Consider the following 18,895-nt stretch of genomic DNA (forward strand, 5'->3'; position numbering starts at 1 on the left):
GCTGCAAGCAGGCGAGTTCGCTTCTTCTCCCCTTAGTCCCTCGCTGCAGTGAGCCTGTTGCCAGCAGGTCTCACTGAAAATAAAAAACCTAATTCTATACTTTCTTTCTAGAGGCTCAGGAGAGCCCCTAGTGTGCATCCAACCTTGGCCGGGCACAAGATCTAACTGAGGCTTGGAGGAGGGTCATAGTGGAGGAGCCAGTGCACACCAGGTAGTCATAAATCTTTCTAGAGTGCCCAGCCTCCTTCGGAGCCCGCTATTCCCCATGGTCCTTTCGGAGTTCCCAGCATCCACTAGGACGTCAGAGAAAGTAGGATTGGGTGCGGGATGTATATAGTATAAGCAGGAGGGGATGCATGGTGTACATAGAATAAAGTAGGATTGGGTGCAGGATGTATGTAGTATAAGGCAGAAGGGGATGCATGGTATACATAGAATAAAGTAGGATTGGGGGCAGGATGTATGTAGAATACGGCAGGAGGGGATGCATGGTGTACACAGAGATTAAATAGGATTGGGTGCGGGATGTAAGTAGTATAAGGCAGGAGGGGATGCATGGTGTACATAGAATAAAGTAGGATTGGGTGCAGGATGTATGTAGTATAAGGCAGGAGGGGATACATGGTGTACATAGAATAAAGTAGGATAGGGTGCAGGATGTATGTAGAATAAGGCAGGAGGGGATGCATGGTGTACATAGAATAAAGTAGGATTGGGTGCAGGATGTATGTAGAATAAGGCAGGAGGGGATACATGGTGTACATAGAATAAAGTAGGATTGGGTGCGGGATGTATGTAGTATAAGGCAGGAGGGGATGCATGGTGTACATAGAATAAAGTAGGATTGGGTGTGGGATGTAAGTAGAATAAGGCAGGAGGGGATGCATGGTGTACATAGAATAAAGTAGGATTGGGTGCGGGATGTATGTAGAATAAGGCAGGAGGGGATGCATGGTGTACATAGAATAAAGTAGGATTGGGTGCGGGATGTATGTAGTATAAGACAGGAGGGGATGCATAGTGTACATAGAATAAAGTAGGATTGGGTGTGGGATGTATGTAGTATAAGACAGGAGGGGATGCATAGTGTACATAGAATAAAGTAGGATTGGGTGCGGGATGTATGTAGTATAAGGCAGGAGGGGATGCATGGTGTACATAGAATAAAGTAGGATTGGGTGTGGGATGTAAGTAGAATAAGGCAGGAGGGGATGCATGGTGTACATAGAATAAAGTAGGATTGGGTGTGGGATGTAAGTAGAATAAGGCAGGAGGGGATGCATGGTGTACATAGAATAAAGTAGGATTGGGTGCGGGATGTATGTAGTATAAGGCAGGAGGGGATGCATAGTATACATAGAATAATGTAGGATTGGGTGCGGGATGTATGTAGTATAAGACAGGAGGGGATGCATAGTGTACATAGAATAAAGTAGGATTGGGTGTGGGATGTATGTAGTATAAGACAGGAGGGGATGCATAGTGTACATAGAATAAAGTAGGATTGGGTGCGGGATGTATGTAGTATAAGACAGGAGGGGATGCATAGTGTACATAGAATAAAGTAGGATTGGGTGTGGGATGTATGTAGAATAAGGCAGGAGGGGATGCATGGTGTACATAGAATAAAGTAGGATTGGGTGTGGGATGTATGTAGTATAAGGCAGGAGGGGATGCATAGTGTACATAGAATAAAGTAGGATTGGGTGCAAGATGTATGTAGAATAAGGCAGGAGGACATGCATGGTATACATAGAATAAAATAGGATTGGGTACAGGATGTATGTAGAATAAGGCAGGAGGGGATGCATGGTGTACATAGAATAAAGTAGGATTGGGGGCAGGATGTATGTAGAATACGGCAGGAGGAGATGCATGGTGTACATAGAATAAAGTAGGATTGGGTGCAAGATGTATGTAGAATAAGGCAGGAGGGGATGCATGGTATACATAGAATAAAGTAGGATTGGATGGAGGATGTATGTAGTATAAGGCAGGAGGGGATGCATAGTATACATAGAATAAAGTAGGATTGGGTGCAGGATGTATGTAGTATAAGGCAGGAGGGGATGCATAGTGTACATAGAATAAAGAAGGATTGGGTGCAGGATGTATGTAGAATAAGGCAGGAGGGGATGCATGGTATACATAGAATAAAGTATGATTGGGTGCGAGATGTATTTAGTATAAGGCAGGAGGGGATGCATGGTGTAAATAGAATAAAATAAGAATTTACTCACCGGTAATTCTATTTCTCGTAGTCCGTAGTGGATGCTGGGACTCCGTAAGGACCATGGGGAATAGCGGCTCCGCAGGAGACTGGGCACAACTATAAAGAAAGCTTTAGACTACTGGTGTGCACTGGCTCCTCCCACTATGACCCTCCTCCAGACTTCAGTTAGGATACTGTGCCCGGAAGAGCTGACACAATAAGGAAGGATTTTGAATCCCGGGTAAGACTCATACCAGCCACACCAATCACACCGTATGACTCGTGATACAATACCCAGTTAACAGCATGATAACAACTGAGCCTCTCAACAGATGGCTCAACAATAACCCTTTAGTTAAGCAATAACTATATACAAGTATTGCAGACAATCCGCACTTGGGATGGGCGCCCAGCATCCACTACGGACTACGAGAAATAGAATTACCGGTGAGTAAATTCTTATTTTCTCTGACGTCCTAAGTGGATGCTGGGACTCCGTAAGGACCATGGGGATTATACCAAAGCTCCCAAACGGGCTGGAGAGTGCGGATGACTCTGCAGCACCGAATGGGCAAACTCTAGGTCCTCCTCAGCCAGGGTGTCAAACTTGTAGAATTTAGCAAACGTGTTTGCCCCTGACCAAGTAGCTGCTCGGCAAAGTTGAAGAGCCGAGACCCCTCGGGCAGCCGCCCAAGAAGAGCCCACCTTCCTCGTGGAATGGGCTTTTACTGATTTAGGATGCTGCAGTCCAGCCGCAGAATGTGCAAGCTGAATCGTACTACAGATCCAGCGAGCAATAGTCTGCTTTGAAGCAGGTGCACCAAACTTGTTGGGCGCATACAGGATAAAGAGCGAGTCAGTCTTTCTGACTCCAGCTGTCCTGGAAACATAGATTTTCAGGGCCCTGACTACGTCCAACAACTTGGAAGCCTCCAAGTCATTTGTAGCAGCAGGCACCACGATAGGTTGGTTCAGATGAAAAGCTGATACCACTATGGGGAGAAACTGGGGACGAGTCCTCAATGCTGCCCTATCCATATGGAAAATCAGATAAGGGCTTTTACATGACAAAGCCGCCAATTCTGATACACGCCTGGCCGAATCTAAGGCCAACAACATGACCACTTTCCACGTGAGATATTTCAAATCCACGGTTTTCAGTGGCTCAAAAATGTGACTTTAGGAAATCCAACACCACGTTGAGATCCCAAGGTGCCACTGGAGGCACAAAAGGGGGCTGAATATGCAGCACTCCCTTAACAAAAGTCTGAACTTCAGGTAGTGAAGCCAGTTCTCTCTGGAAGAAAATCGATAGAGCCGAAATCTGGACCTTAATGGAATCCAATTTAAGGCCCATAATCACCCCTGACTGTAGGAAGTGCAGGAAACGGCCCAGCTGAAATTCCTCCATTGGGGCCTTCCTGGCCTCACACCACGCAACATATTTTCGCCATATGCGGTGATAATGGTTTGCGGTTACTTCTTTCCTAGCTTTAATCAGCGTAGGAATGACTTCCTCCGGAATGCCCTTTTCCTTCAGGATCCGGTGTTCAACCGCCATGCCGTCAAACGCAGCCGCGGTAAGTCTTGGAACAGACAGGGCCCCTGTTGCAGCAGGTCTTGTCTGAGCGGTAGAGGCCATGGGTCCTCTGAGATCATTTCTTGAAGTTCCGGGTACCAAGCTCTTCTTTGCCAATCCGGAACAATAAGTATAGTTCTTACTCCTCTTCTCCTTATTATCCTCAGTACCTTTGGTATGAGAGGAAGAGGAGGGAACACATAAACCGACCGGTACACCCCCGGTGTCACTAGAGCGTCCACAGCTATCGCCTGCGGGTCTCTTGACATGGCGCAGTACTTTACTAGCTTTTTGTTTAGGCGGGACGCCATCATGCCCACCTGTGGCCTTTCCCAACGGTTTACAATCATTTGAAAGACTTCTGGATGAAGTCCCCACTCTCCCGGGTGGAGGTCGTGCCTGCTGAGGAAGTCTGCTTCCCAGTTGTCCACTCCCGGAATGAACACTGTTGACAGTGCTAACACGTGATTTTCCGCCCATCGAAGAATCCTTGTGGCTTCTGCCATTGCCGTCCTGCTTCTCGTGCCGCCCTGTCGGTTTACATGGGCGACCGCCGTGATGTTGTCTGACTGGATCAGTACCGGCTGGTTTTGAAGCAGGAGTTTTGCCTGACTTAGGGCATTGTAAATGGCCCTTAGTTCCAGAATATTTGTGTGCAGGGAAGTCTCCTGACTTGACCATAGTCCTTGGAAGTTTCTTCCCTGTGTGACTGCCCCCCAGCCTCGAAGGCTGGCATCCGTGGTCACCAGGACCCAGTCCTGTATGCCGAATCTGCGGCCCTCTTGAAGATGAGCACTCTGCAGCCACCACAGCAGAGACACCCTTGTCCTTGGAGACAGGGTTATCAGCCGATGCATCTGAAGATGCGATCCGGACCACTTGTCCAACAGGTCCCACTGAAAGGTTCTTGCATGAAACCTGCCGAATGGAATCGCTTCGTAGGAAGCTACCATCTTTCCCATAGATCCGCGTGCAGTGATGCACCGACACCTGTTTTGGTTTTAGGAGGCCTCTGACTAGAGAGGACAGCTCCTTGGCCTTCTCCTCCGGGAGAAACACTTTTTTCTGCTCTGTGTCCAGAACCATCCCCAGGAACAGTAGACGTGTCGTAGGGACCAGCTGTGACTTTGGAATGTTTAGAATCCAGCCGTGCTGTTGTAGCACCTCCCGAGATAGTGCTACCCCGACCAACAACTGCTCTCTGGACCTCGCCTTTATCAGGAGATCGTCCAAGTACGGGATAATTAAAACTCCCTTCTTTCGCAGGAGTATCATCATTTCGGCCATTACCTTGGTAAAGACCCTCGGAGCCGTGGATAGACCGAATGGCAACGTCTGGAATTGGTAATGACAATCCTGTACCACAAATCTGAGGTACTCCTGGTGAGGATGGTAAATGGGGACATGCAGGTAAGCATCCTTGATGTCCAGTGATACCATGTAATCCCCCTCGTCCAGGCTTGCAATAACCGCCCTGAGCGATTCCATCTTGAACTTGAATTTTTTTTATATATGTGTTCAAGGATTTCAAATTTAAAATGGGTCTCACCGAACCGTCCGGTTTCGGTACCACAAACATTGTGGAATAGTAACCCCGTCCTTGTTGAAGTAGGGGTACCTTTACTATCACCTGTTGTGAATACAGCTTGTGAATTGCCTGTAACACTGCCTCCCTGCCTGAGGGAGTGGTTGGCAAGGCAGATTTGAGGAAACGGCGGGGGGGAGACGTCTCGAATTCCAGCTTGTACCCCTGAGATACTATATGAAAAATCCAGGGATCCACCCGTGAGCGAGCCCACTGATTGCTGAAATATTTGAGACGGGCCCCCACCGTACCTGGCTCCGCCTGTGGAGCCCCAGCGTCATGCTGTGGACTTAGAGGAAGCGGGGGAGGACTTTTGCTCCTGGGAACTGGCTGTATGCTGCAGCTTTTTTCCCCTACCTCTGCCTCTGGGCAGAAAGGACGCGCCTTTAACCCGCTTGCCCCTATTGGGCCGAAAGGACTGTACCTGATAATACGGTGCTTTCTTTGGCTGTGAGGGAACATGGGGTAAAAATGTAGACTTCCCAGCTGTTGCTGTGGAAACGAGGTCCGAGAGACCATCCCCGAACAACTCCTCACCCTTATAAGGCAGAACTTCCATGTGCCTTTTGGAATCTGCATCTCCTGTCCACTGCCGAGTCCATAACCCTCTCCTGGCAGAAATGGACATTGCACTAATTTTGGATGCCAGCCGGCAATATTTTATGTATAAAAGTGCGTCTTTTATATGCTCTACGGTTAGCAATATAGTGTCCCTGTCTAGGGTATCAATATTTTCTGACAGGGAATCTGACCATGCAGCTGCAGCACTGCACATCCATGCTGGTCTCAGTATAACACCTGTGTGTGTATATATAGATTTCAGGATAGCCTCCTGCTTTCTATCAGCAGATTCCTTCAGGGCGGCCGTATCCGGAGACGGTAGTGCCACCTTCTTTGACAAGCGTGTGAGCGCTTTATCCACTCTAGGGGATGTTTCCCAACGTGACCTATCCTCTGGCGGGAAAGGGTACGCCATTAGTAACCTCTTAGAAATTACCAGCTTCTTATCAGGGGAAGCCCACGCTTCTTCACACACTTCATTTAACTCCTCAGATGGAGGAAAAGCTACTGGTAGTTTTTTCTCTCCAAACATAATACCCTTTTTTGTGGTACCGGGGGTAACATCAGAAATGTGCAACACATTTTTCATTGCCTCAATCATGTAACGTGTGGCCCTACTGGAAGTTACATTCGTCTCATCGTCGTCGACACTGGAGTCAGTATCCGTGTCGACATCTGTGTCTGCCATCTGAGGTAGCGGGCGTTTTAGAGCCCCTGATGGCTTTTGAGACGCCTGGGCAGGCACAGGCTGAGAAGCCGGCTGTCGCACATTTGGTATGTCGTCAAACCTTTTATGCAAGGAGTCGACACTGTCGCGTAATTCCTTCCACAGCACCATCCACTCAGGTGTCGACCCCGCAGGGGGTGACATCACATTTACAGGCATCTGCTCCGCCTCCACATAAGCCTCCTCATCAAACATGTCGACACAGCCGTACCGACACACCGCAAACACACAGGGAATGCTCTGACAGAGGACAGGACCCCACAAAGCCCTTTGGGGAGACAGAGAGAGAGTATGCCAGCACACACCAGAGCGCTATATAACACCGGGATCCCACTATAAATGAGTGTTTTCCCTTGCTTTTTATATATATATATATATATATATATATATATATATATATCCTGCGCCTAAATTTAGTGCCCCCCCTCTCTTTTGTACCCTTCTGTAGCTTGCAGACTGCAGGGGAGAGCCAGGGAGCTTCCTTCCAGCGGAGCTGTGAGGGAAAAATGGCGCCAGTGTGCTGAGGGAGATGGCCCCGCCCCTTTTCCGGCGGACTTCTCCCGCTTTTTCTGGAATACTAGCAGGGGTATTTTTACATCTATATAGCCTCTAGGACTATATATGATGTAGATTTGCCAGCCAAGGTGTCTTATATTGCCCTCAGGGCGCCCCCCCCCAGCGCCCTGCACCCATCAGTGACCGGAGTGTGAGGTGTACATGAGGAGCAATGGCACACAGCTGCAGTGCTGTGCGCTACCTTGGTGAAGACCGAAGTCTTCTGCCGCCGATTTTCCGGACCTCTTCACGCTTCTGGCTCTGTAAGGGGGACGGCGGCGCGGCTCCGGGAACGAACACCAAGGTCGGGTCCTGCGGTCGATCCCTCTGGAGCTAATGGTGTCCAGTAGCCTAAGAAGCCCAAACTACCACCTGTTAGGTAGGTTCGCTTCTTCTCCCCTTAGTCCCTCGTCTGCAGTGAGTCTGTTGCCAGCAGATCTCACTGTAAAATAAAAAACCTAAATATACTTTCTTTCTAGGAGCTCAGGAGAGCCCCTAGTGTGCATCCAGCTCAGCCGGGCACAAGATTCTAACTGAAGTCTGGAGGAGGGTCATAGTGGGAGGAGCCAGTGCACACCAGTAGTCTAAAGCTTTCTTTATAGTTGTGCCCAGTCTCCTGCGGAGCCGCTATTCTCCATGGTCCTTACGGAGTCCCAGCATCCACTTAGGACGTCAGAGAAAGTATGATTGGGTGTGGGATGTATGTAGTGTAAGGCAGGAGGGGATGCATAGTGTACATAGAATAAAGTAGGATTGGGTGTGGGATGTATGTATTATAAGGCAGGAGGACAAACATAGTATACATAGAATAAAATAGGATTGGGTGCGGGATGTATGTAGTATAATGCAGGAGGGGATGCATAGTGTACATAGAATAAAGTAGGATTGGGTGCGGGATGTATGTAGTATAAGGCAGGAGGACATGCACAGTATACATAGAATAAAATAGGATTGAGTGTGGGATGTATGTAGTATAAGGCAGAAGGGGATGCATGGTGTACATAGAATAAAGTAGGATTTGGTGAGGGATGTATGTAGCATAAGGCAGGAGGGGATGCATGGTGTACATAGAATAAAGTAGGATTGGGTGCGGGATGTATGTAGTATAAGGCAGGAGGAGATGCATGGTGTACATAGAATAAAGTAGGATTGGGTGCAAGATGTATGTAGAATAAGGCAGGAGGGGATGCATGGTGTACACAGAATAAAGTAGGATTGGGTGCGGGATGTATGTAGTATAAGGCAGGAGGGGATGCATAGTGTACATAGAATAAAGTAGGATTGGCTGCAGGATGTATGTAGAATACGGCAGGAGGAGATGCATGGTGCACATAGAATAAAGTAGGACTGGGTGCAGGATGTATGTAGTATAAGGCAGGAGGAGATGCATGGTGTACATAGAATAAAGTAGGACTGGGTGCAGGATGTATGTAGCATAAGGCAGGAGGGGATGCATGGTGTACATAGAATAAAGTAGGATTGGTGCGGGATGTATGTAGTATAAGGCACGAGGAGATGCACGGTGTACAAAGAATAAAGTAGGACTGGGTGCAGGATGTATGTAGTATAAGGCAGGAGGAGATGCATGGTGTACATAGAATAAAGTAGGACTGGGTGCAGGATGTATGTAGCATAAGGCAGGAGGGGATGCATGGTGTACATAGAATAAAGTAGGATTGGTGCGGGATGTATGTAGTATAAGGCACGAGGAGATGCACGGTGTACAAAGAATAAAGTAGGACTGGGTGCAGGATGTATGTAGTATAAGGCAGGAGGGGATGCACAGTGTACATAGAATAAAATAGGATTGGGTGCAGGATGTATGTAGTATAAGGCAGGAGGGGATGCACAGTGTACATAGAATAAAATAGGATTGGGTGCAGGATGTATGTAGTATAAGGCAGGAGGGGATGCACAGTGTACATAGAATAAAATAGGATTGGGTGCAGGATGTATGTAGTATAAGGCAGGAGGGGATGCATAGTTACATAGAATAAAATAGAATCCTTTTCTCTTAGTCCGTAGAGGATGCTGGGATAACCATAAGAACCATGGGGTATAGCTGGGATCCTCAGGAGACATGGGCACTTTAAGACTTTGAATGGGTGTGAACTGGCTCCTCCCTCTATGCCCCTCCTCCAGACTCCAGTTATAGGAACTGTGCCCAGGGAGACGGACATTTCGAGGAAAGGAATAATTTTTAAACTAAGGTGAGATACATACCAGCTCACACCGCAAACACGCCACGCAACATGGCATTCAACAGAACTCAAGCCAACGGCATGAACAATGTCAGCAACAGGCTGACTATAACATAACACAACCTGTGTGTAACCATAACTAATAACTGCAGATACAGTACGCACTGGGACGGGGGCCCAGCATTCTATACGGACTAAGAGAAAAGGATTTACCGGTATTAAAATCCTATTTTCTCATACGTCCTAGAGGATGATGGGGTAACCATAAGAACCATGGGGTTATACCAAAGCTCTAGAACGGGCGGGAGAGTGCGGATGACTCTGCAGCACCAATTGACCAAACATGAGGTCCTCCTCGGCCAGGGTATCAAACTTGTAAAACTTAGCAAAAGTGTTTGAACCCGACCAAGCAGCTGCTCGGCAAAGTTGTAAGGCCGAGACCCCCCGGGCAGCCGCCCAGGTTGCGCCCACCTTCCTGGTAGAATGGGCCTTCACCGATTTCGGTAACGGCAATCCAGCCGTAGAATGAGCCCGCTGAATCGTAGCACAAATCCAGCGTGCAATAGTCTGTTTGGAAGCAGGAGCCCCAATCTTGTTGGGATCATACAGGACAAACAGAGCCTCCCTTTTCCTAATCTGAGCCGTTCTGGCGACATATATTTTTAAAGCTCTGACCACATTGAGAGACTTCAACTCCACTAAGACCTCGTCAGTAGCCACTGGCACCACAATAGGTTGGTTCATGTGGAATGACGACACCACCTTTGGCAGAAATTGTTGACAAGTCCTCAACTCTGCTCTATCTTCATGGAAGCTCAAATAAGGGCTCTTGTGAGACAGGGCCGCTAACGCCGATACCCGCCTTGCGGATGCCAAGGCCAACAGCATGACCACTTTCCAAGTGACAAATTTCAACTCTACCTTCTGTAAAGGTTCAAACCAATGTGATTGAAGGAACTGCAACACCACGTTAAGATCCCATGGTGCCACTGGGGGCACAAATGGAGGTTGGATGTGCAACACGCCTTTCACGAAAGTCTGAACTTCTGGAAGGGAGGCCAATTGTTTTTAAAAGAAAACCGATAAGGATGAAATCTGTACTTTAATTGAGCCCAACTTTAAGCCCGCATTCACACCTGCTTGTAGAAAATGGAGAAAACGTCCTAACTGAAATTCTTCCGTAGGAGCCTTCTTGGATTCACACCAAGACACATATTTTCTCCAAATACGGTGGTAATGTTTAGACGTTACCCCTTTTCTAGCCTGAAGAAGTGTGGGAATGACTTCACAGGGAATACCCTTTCGGGCTAGGATCCGGCGTTCAACCGCCACGCCGTCAAACGTAGCCACGGTAAGTCTTGATACACGCACGGCCCCTGCTGTAACAGATCCTCTCGTAGAGGAAGAGGCCAGGGATCTCCTATGAGTAATTCCTGAAGATCTGGATACCAAGCCCTCCTTGGCCAGTCTGGAGCAATGAGGATCGCCTGAACCTTTGTTCTTCTTATGATCTTTACTACTTTCGGAATGAGAGGAAGCGGAGGGAATACATACACTGACTGAAACACCCATGGTGTTACTAGGGCGTCCTTTTGCTAGGGCGACTAGTGCTTGAGGGTCCCGCGACCTGGAACAATATCTCTGAAGTTTCTTGTTGAGACGAGACACCATCATGTCTATTTGAGGAACTCCCCAAAGACTTGTCACTTCTGTGAAGACCTCTTGATGAAGACCCCACTCCCCTGGATGGAGATCGTGTCTGTTGAGGAAGTCTGCTTCCCAGTTGTCCACTCCTGGAATGAAGATTGCTGACAGAGCGCTTGTATGCTTTTCCGCCCAACTGAGAACTTTCGTGGCCTCTGCCATTGCTGCTCTGCTTTTTGTTCCGCCCTGGCGGTTTATGTTTGCTACTACTGGTACACTGTCCGATTGAATCAGGACGGGCAGATTGCGCAGAAGATGTTCCGCTTGAAGAAGGCCCTTAACTCCAGAACATTTATGTGTAGACAAGTTTCTTGGCTTGACCATCTTCCCTGGAAGTTTTCCCCCTGCGTGACTGCACCCCAGCCTCGGAGACTCGCATCCGTGGTTACTAGGATCCAGTCCTGGATCCCGAACCTGCGCCCCTCTAGGAGGTGAGAGCTGTTCAGCCACCAGAGGAGTGAGATTCTGGTCTTGGAAGACAGGATTATTCTTCGGTGCATGTGAAGGTGGGATCCGGACCACTTGTCCAACAGATCCCACTGAAACACCCTGGCATGGAATCTGCCAAACTGAATGGCCTCGTAAGCCGCAACCATTTTCCCCAGCAACCAAGTGCATTGATGGATTGACACTCTTGCCGGTTTCAGAATTTGTTTGACCAGGTTCTGAATTTCCAGAGCCTTTTCCACTGGAAGAAAAACTCTCTGTAATTCTGTGTCCAGAATCATTCCCAGAAAGGACAGCCGCGTCGTCGGCACCAACTGTGATTTCGGCAAGTTTAGGAGCCAACCATGTTGTTGCAGAACTGTCAGGGAGATCGTAATGTTCTGCAGTAACTGGTCCCTGGATCTCGCCTTTATCAGGAGATCGTCCAAGTACGGGATAATTGTGACTCCTCGCTTGCGCAAGAGAACCATCATTTCCGCCATTACTTTGGTGAAAACCCTCGGAGCCGTGGACAGACCAAACGGCAACGTTTGAAATTGGTAATGACAATCCTGAACTGCAAACCTCAGGTAAGCCTGATGCGGAGGATAAATGGGAACATGCAAGTAGGCATCCTTTATATCCACCGACACCATAAAATCCCCTTCCTCCAGACTGGAGATCACTGCCCGGAGAGATTCCATCTTGAATTTGAATTTTCTTAGGTAGAAATTGAGGGATTTTAGATTCAGGATTGGTCTGACCGAGCCGTCCGGCTTCGGGACCACGAATAGGCTCGAATAAAATCCTTCTCCATGTTGTGACGGGGGAACCTTGATAATGACCTGATTTTGACACAACTTTTGTATTGCGTCGCGTACCACCTCCCTGTCCGGAAGAGAAGCTGGTAAGGCCGATTTGAAAAATCAGCGAGGGGGAACGTCTTGAAACTCTAGTTTGTACCCCTGGGACACTATTTCCAAAACCCATGGGTCCAGGGCCGAACGAACTCATAACTGACTGAAGAGTTTGAGACGAGCCCCCACTGGTACGGACTCCCGCAGAGGAGTCCCAGTGTCATGCGGTGGATTTGGCAGAAGCCGGGGAGGACTTCTGCTCCTGGGAACCTACCACTGCCGGTGATCTTTTACCTTTTACCCTTCCTCTAGTAGCAAGGAAGGAAGAACCTCGGCCTTTCTTGTATTTATTGGGCCGAAAGGACTGCTTCTGATAGTGGTGTGTTTTCTTTTGTTGTGCAGGAACATAAGGTAAAAAGGATGACTTACCCGCGGTAGCCGTAGATACCAAATCAGCGAGGCCGTCACCAAACAAGACACCACCTTTATATGGTAGAGACTCCATATTTCTCTTAGAATCAGGATCCACAATGCTCTCCTAGCTGAGACTGCCATGGCATTGGCTTTTGAACCCAAAAGGCCGATATCCCTCGCAGCTTTCTTTAGGTAGGCTACAGCGTCCCTGTTATGACTTAGTGTCAAGAGAACGCTATCCCTATCCAGGGTATCTCTCTCAGAAGACAAGCTATCAGCCCATTTTCCGATAGCACTACTCACCCAGGCAGATGCAATGGCTGGCCTGAGCAGCGTACCTGTGGTGACATAAAAGGATTTCAATGTAGTTTCCTGCCTATGATCCGCAGGATCCTGAAGGGCTGCCGTGTCAGGGGACGGAAGAGCCACCTTTTTGGACAGCCGTGCTAGAGCCTTGTCCACAATGGGGGGTGACTCCCACTTTTCCCTATCCCCCGAGGGAAACGGATACGCCACCTGAATCCTTTTGGGAATCTGAAACTTTGTCAGGATTTTCCCAAACCTTTTCAAATAGAGTGTTCAGTTCATGCGAGGGAGGAAACGTTACCTAAGGTTTCTTTCCCTTATATATACAGACCCTTTTGTCAGGAACAAGAGGGTCTTCCGAGATATGTAATACGTCTTTTATCGCCACAATCATGTACCGAATGCTCTTTGCCAATTTTGGATCTAATCTGGTATCACTGTAGTCGACACTGGAGTCAGAGTCCGTGTCGGTATCTGTGTCTGCCAACTGAGCAAACGATCGCTTTTGTGACCCCGAGGGGGTCTGGACTTGTAACAACACATCCTTCACAGATTTCTTCCATGCCTGGTTCTGAGACTCAGATTTATACAATCTCTTATTAATAAGAGCCACATTTGCATTCAAAGCATTCAACACATTTACCCAATCAGGAGTCGGCGGTGCCAACAGGGTCACTCCCGCAGCCGGTTGTGTCCCTAATACAGTCTCCTCCTGGGAAGAGCACTCCGCCTCAGACATGCCGACACACGTGTATTCACCACTCACAAACACACCGGGCATATAGGGGACACACCCACCTAAAGTCTGACAGAGAGACACAGAGAGAGTTTGCCAGCTCACAACCCAGCGCTTCACCCACGGTTCTGACAACACTAAACAATGCCTCAGACCTGCAGCACTTTTATAACACACATATATTGCACCAAATTTACTGTGCTCCCCCCCCCCTCGTTTTTCATCCTGATAGTGTGAGGAAGGACCAGCGTCTCTGCAGCCTGTTGTGGAGAAAATGGCGCTGTTGTGAGCTCCTCCCCCGTAATGGCATGCTTTAGTCCCGCTATTTTTAAATAAATATTTATACTGGCGGGGGTTAGGATAGTACCCGGACACTATGTCCCCTATAGCCAGTCTCCTTTGAGGTTTATATGCTGCCCAGGGCACCCCCCCCCCCCCCCGTGCCCTGCACCCTGTAGTGCCGCTGTGTAGTGGGAGCATGGCACGCAGCGTGCGATCGCTGTGCGGTACCTCAGAAGCCGTCACTGAAGTCTTCCTTGCTTCTTCTACTCACCTGCCTTCTGACTTCTGGCTCTGCAAGGGGGGTGACAGCCGGCTCTGGGAACGAGCATCTAAGCGTACCTAGCGATCAGACCCTCAGGAGCTAATGGTGTCCTGTAGCCAAGAAGCAGATCCTTTAAACTCACTAGAAGTAGGTCTGACTTCTCTCCCCTAAGTCCCACGAAGCAGGGAGACTGTTGCCAGCAGTCCTCCCTGAAAATAAAAAACCTAACATAAAGTCTTTTCAGAGAAACTCAGTAGAGCTCCCTTGTAGTGCATCCAGTCTCACTGGGCACAATTCTAAAACTGGAGTCTGGAGGAGGGACATAGAGGGAGGAGCCAGTTCACACCCCTTCAAAGTCTTAAAGTGCCCATGTCTCCTGCGGATCCAGTCTATACCCCATGGTTCTTATGGTTACCCCAGCATCCTCTAGGACGTATGGGAAAGTAGGATTGGGTGCAGGATGTATGTAGTATAAGGCAGGAGGGGATGCATGGTGTACATAGAATAAAGTAGGATTGGGTGCGGGATGTATGTAGTATAAGGCAGGAGGGGATGTATGGTGTACATAGAATAAAGTAGGATTGGGTGCAGGATGTATGTAGAATAAGGCAGGAGGGGTTACATGGTGTACATAGAATAAAGTAGGATTGGGTGCGGGATGTATGTAGTATAAGGCAGGAGGGGATGTATGGTGTACATAGAATAAAATAAGAATTTACTCACCGGTAATTCTATTTCTCGTAGTCCGTAGTGGATGCTGGGTACTCCGTAAGGACCATGGGAAATAGACGGGCTCCGCAGGAGACTGGGCACTCTTTAAAGAAAGATTAGGTACTATGGGGTATATGCAATTGCGGTCGAATTCCCGAAATTGTCAAATTTCGGGTCATTTTCGCCAAAAAAAAAAAAAAAAAATCGTCAATGCAATTCAGTGCTTTCCGTCAAAAAAACGGACTTTCAAAATTCGACTTTTTGAAATTCGACTTTTTGCAAATTCGACTTTTCTGCAATGATACAAGTGCTGCAATTCGACAAAAGCATATTCAATTCAAGTTTGGAAATTCGACAGCAGTGCTTTTAGACAGTAAATTCGTCATTTTCAATCCGCCACACTTTGGAGGGTGAAAACAATAAAAAAAAATTTAAACATGTTTTTTTTGGTGTTTTTTTTTCTTTTCGGAATAGCATATCTATTTATATTAGAAGGGATTAGGTACTTTTTTTTTGGGGGGGGAGGCACAAGTATTATTTATATATTTTTAAAATTTTTTTTTTTTTTTTTTTTTTTTAGTGCTGGAACGGTAAAATAAAAAAAAAAATGGCGTGGGGTCCTCCCCTCCAAAGCATAACCAGCCTCGGGCTCTTCGAGCTGGTCCTGGTTCTAAAAATGCGGGGAAAAATTGGGCAGGGATCCCCCGTATTTTTAAAACCAGCACCGGGCTCTGCGCCTGGTGCTGGTGCAAAAAATACGGGGGACAAAACGAGCAGGGGTCCCCCGTATTTTTCACACCAGCATCGGGCTCCACTAGCTGGACAGATAATGCCACAGCCGGGGGTCACTTTTATACAGTGCCCTGCGGCCGTGGCATTAAATATCCAACTAGTCACCCCTGGCCGGGGTACCCTGGGGGAGTGGGGACCCCTTCAATCAAGGGGTCCCCCCCCCAGCCACCCAAGGGCCAGGGGTGAAGCCCGAGGCTGTCTCCCCCATCCAAGGGCTGCGGATGGGAGGCTGATAGCCTTGAGTAAAATGACAAGAATATTGTTTTTTCCAGTAGTACTACAAGTCCCAGCAAGCCTCCCCCGCAAGCTGGTACTTGGAGAACCACAAGTACCAGCATGCGGGAGAAAAACGGGCCCGCTGGTACCTGTAGTACTACTGGGAAAAAAATACCCAAATAAAAACAGGACACAGACACCGTGACAGTAAAACTTTATTACACACTGCCGACACACACATACTTACCTATGTTCACACGCCGACATCGGTCCTCTTCTCCATGTAGAATCCACGGATACCTGAAAAGAAAAGTTCAATATACTCACCTCAGCCAGGGTCCAGAGATAAATCCACGTACTTGGCAAAAAAAGAAAACGGACACACGGACCACCAGACTGAAAGGGGTCCCATGCTGACACATGAGACCCCTTACCCCGAATGCCGGGACACCACGTGACTCCTGTCACTGAAGTCCCTTCAGCCAATCAGGAAGCGCTACTTCCGTGGCGCTCACCTGATTGGCTGTGCGCTGTCTGTGCTGTGACAGCGCATCGCACAGCTCGGTCCATTAGTTTCAATGGTGGGAACTTTGCCGTCAGCGGTGGGGTTACCCGCGGTCAGCCGCTGACCGGCGGGTGACCTCACCGCTAGCCGCAAAGTTCCCACCATTGAATATAATGGACGGAGCTGTGCGATGCGCTGTCACAGCACAGACAGCGCACAGCCAATCAGGTGAGCGCCACGGAAGTAGCGCTTCCTGATTGGCTGAAGGGACTTCAGTGACAGGAGTCACGTGGTGTCCCGGCATTCGGGGTAAGGGGTCTCATGTGTCAGCATGGGACCCCTTTCAGTCCGGTGGTCCGTGTGTCCGTTTTCTTTTTTTGCCAAGTACGTGGATTTATCTCTGGACCCTGGCTGAGGTGAGTATATTGAACTTTTCTTTTCAGGTATCCGTGGATTCTACATGGAGAAGAGGACCGATGTCGGCGTGTGAACATAGGTAAGTATGTGTGTGTCGGCAGTGTGTAATAAAGTTTTACTGTCACGGTGTCTGTGTCCTGTTTTTATTTGGGTATTTTTTTCCCTGTAGTACTACAGGTACCAGCGGGCCCGTTTTTCTCCTGCATGCTGGTACTTGTGGTTCTCCAAGTACCAGCTTGCGGGGGAGGCTTGCTGGGACTTGTAGTACTACTGGAAAAAACAATATTCTTGTCATTTTACTCTAGGCTATCAGCCTCCCATCCGCAGCCATTGGATGGGGGAGACAGCCTCGGGCTTCACCCCTGGCCCTTGGGTGGCTGGGGGGACGACCCCTTGATTGAATGGGTCCCCACTCCCCCAGGGTACCCCGGCCAGGGGTGACTAGTTGGATATTTAATGCCACGGCCGCAGGGCACTGCATAAAAGTTACCCCCGGCTGTGGCATTATCTGTCCAGCTAGTGGAGCCCGGTGCTGGTTTTAAAAATACGGGGTATCCCTGCCCAATTTCCCCCCCGCATTTTTGGAACCAGGACCAGCTCGAAGAGCCCGAGGCTGGTTATGCTTTGGAGGGGGGACCCCACGCCATTTTTTTTTCGTGTCTTTCCCGTTTTTTCCCGTTTTTTTAAATCGCGGCAAAATCCGGCAAATCGGCCGTTTTTCGCCCGCGGGACTGTCGAATCCGTTTTTCATTGAATATGGTGAATTACGGCAGCCACCTGCCTGAATTCACCTGTCGAATTGTGTCGAATTTAAAAACGGCGATAATTTGCCGTGAATTGCATATACCCCTATATCTGGTGTGCACTGGCTCCTCCCTCTATGCCCCTCCTCCATACCTCAGTTAGGGAAACTGTGCCCGGAAGAGTTGACACTACAAGGAAAGGATTTGGAATCCAGGGTAAGACTCATACCAGCCACACCAATCACACCGTACAACTCGTGATAACTATACCCAGTTAACAGTATGAATAACAACTGAGCCTCACTGAACAGATGGCTCATAACAATAACCCTTTAGTTAAGCAATACCTATATACAAGTATTGCAGACAATCCGCACTTGGGACGGGCTCCCAGCATCCACTACGGACTACGAGAAATAGAATTACCGGTGAGTAAATTCTTATTTTCTCTGACGTCCTAGTGGATGCTGGGTACTCCGTAAGGACCATGGGGATTATACCAAAGCTCCCAAACGGGCGGGAGAGTGCGGATGACTCTGCAGCACCGAATGAGCAAACTCAAGGTCCTCCTCAGCCAGGGTATCAAACTTGTAGAATTTTGCAAACGTGTTTGATCCCGACCAGGTAGCAGCTCGGCAAAGTTGTAAAGCCGAGACCCCTCGGGCAGCCGCCCAAGAAGAGCCCACTTTCCTCGTGGAATGGGCTTTGACTGATTTAGGATGCGGCAGTCCAGCCGCAGAATGTGCAAGTTGAATCGTGCAACAGATCCAGCGAGCAATAGTCTGCTTAGAAGCAGGAGCAACCAGCTTGTTGGGTGCATGCAGGATAAACAGCGAGTCAGTCTTTCTGACTCTAGCCGTCCTGGAAACATAGATTTTCAGGGCCCGGACTACGTCCAGCAACTTGGAAGCCTCCAAGTCCCGAGTAGCCGCAGGCACCACAATAGGTTGGTTCAAATGAAACGCTGATACCACCTTAGGGAGAAATTGGGGACGAGTCCTCAATTCCGCCCTGTCCATATGGAAGATCAGATAGGGGCTTTTACAGGACAAAGCCGCCAATTCTGACACCCGCCTAGCCGAAGCCAAGGCCAAAAGCATGACC

Source organism: Pseudophryne corroboree, chromosome 10 (assembly GCF_028390025.1).
Source record: "Pseudophryne corroboree isolate aPseCor3 chromosome 10, aPseCor3.hap2, whole genome shotgun sequence".
NCBI classification, from domain to species: Eukaryota; Metazoa; Chordata; class Amphibia; order Anura; family Myobatrachidae; genus Pseudophryne; species Pseudophryne corroboree.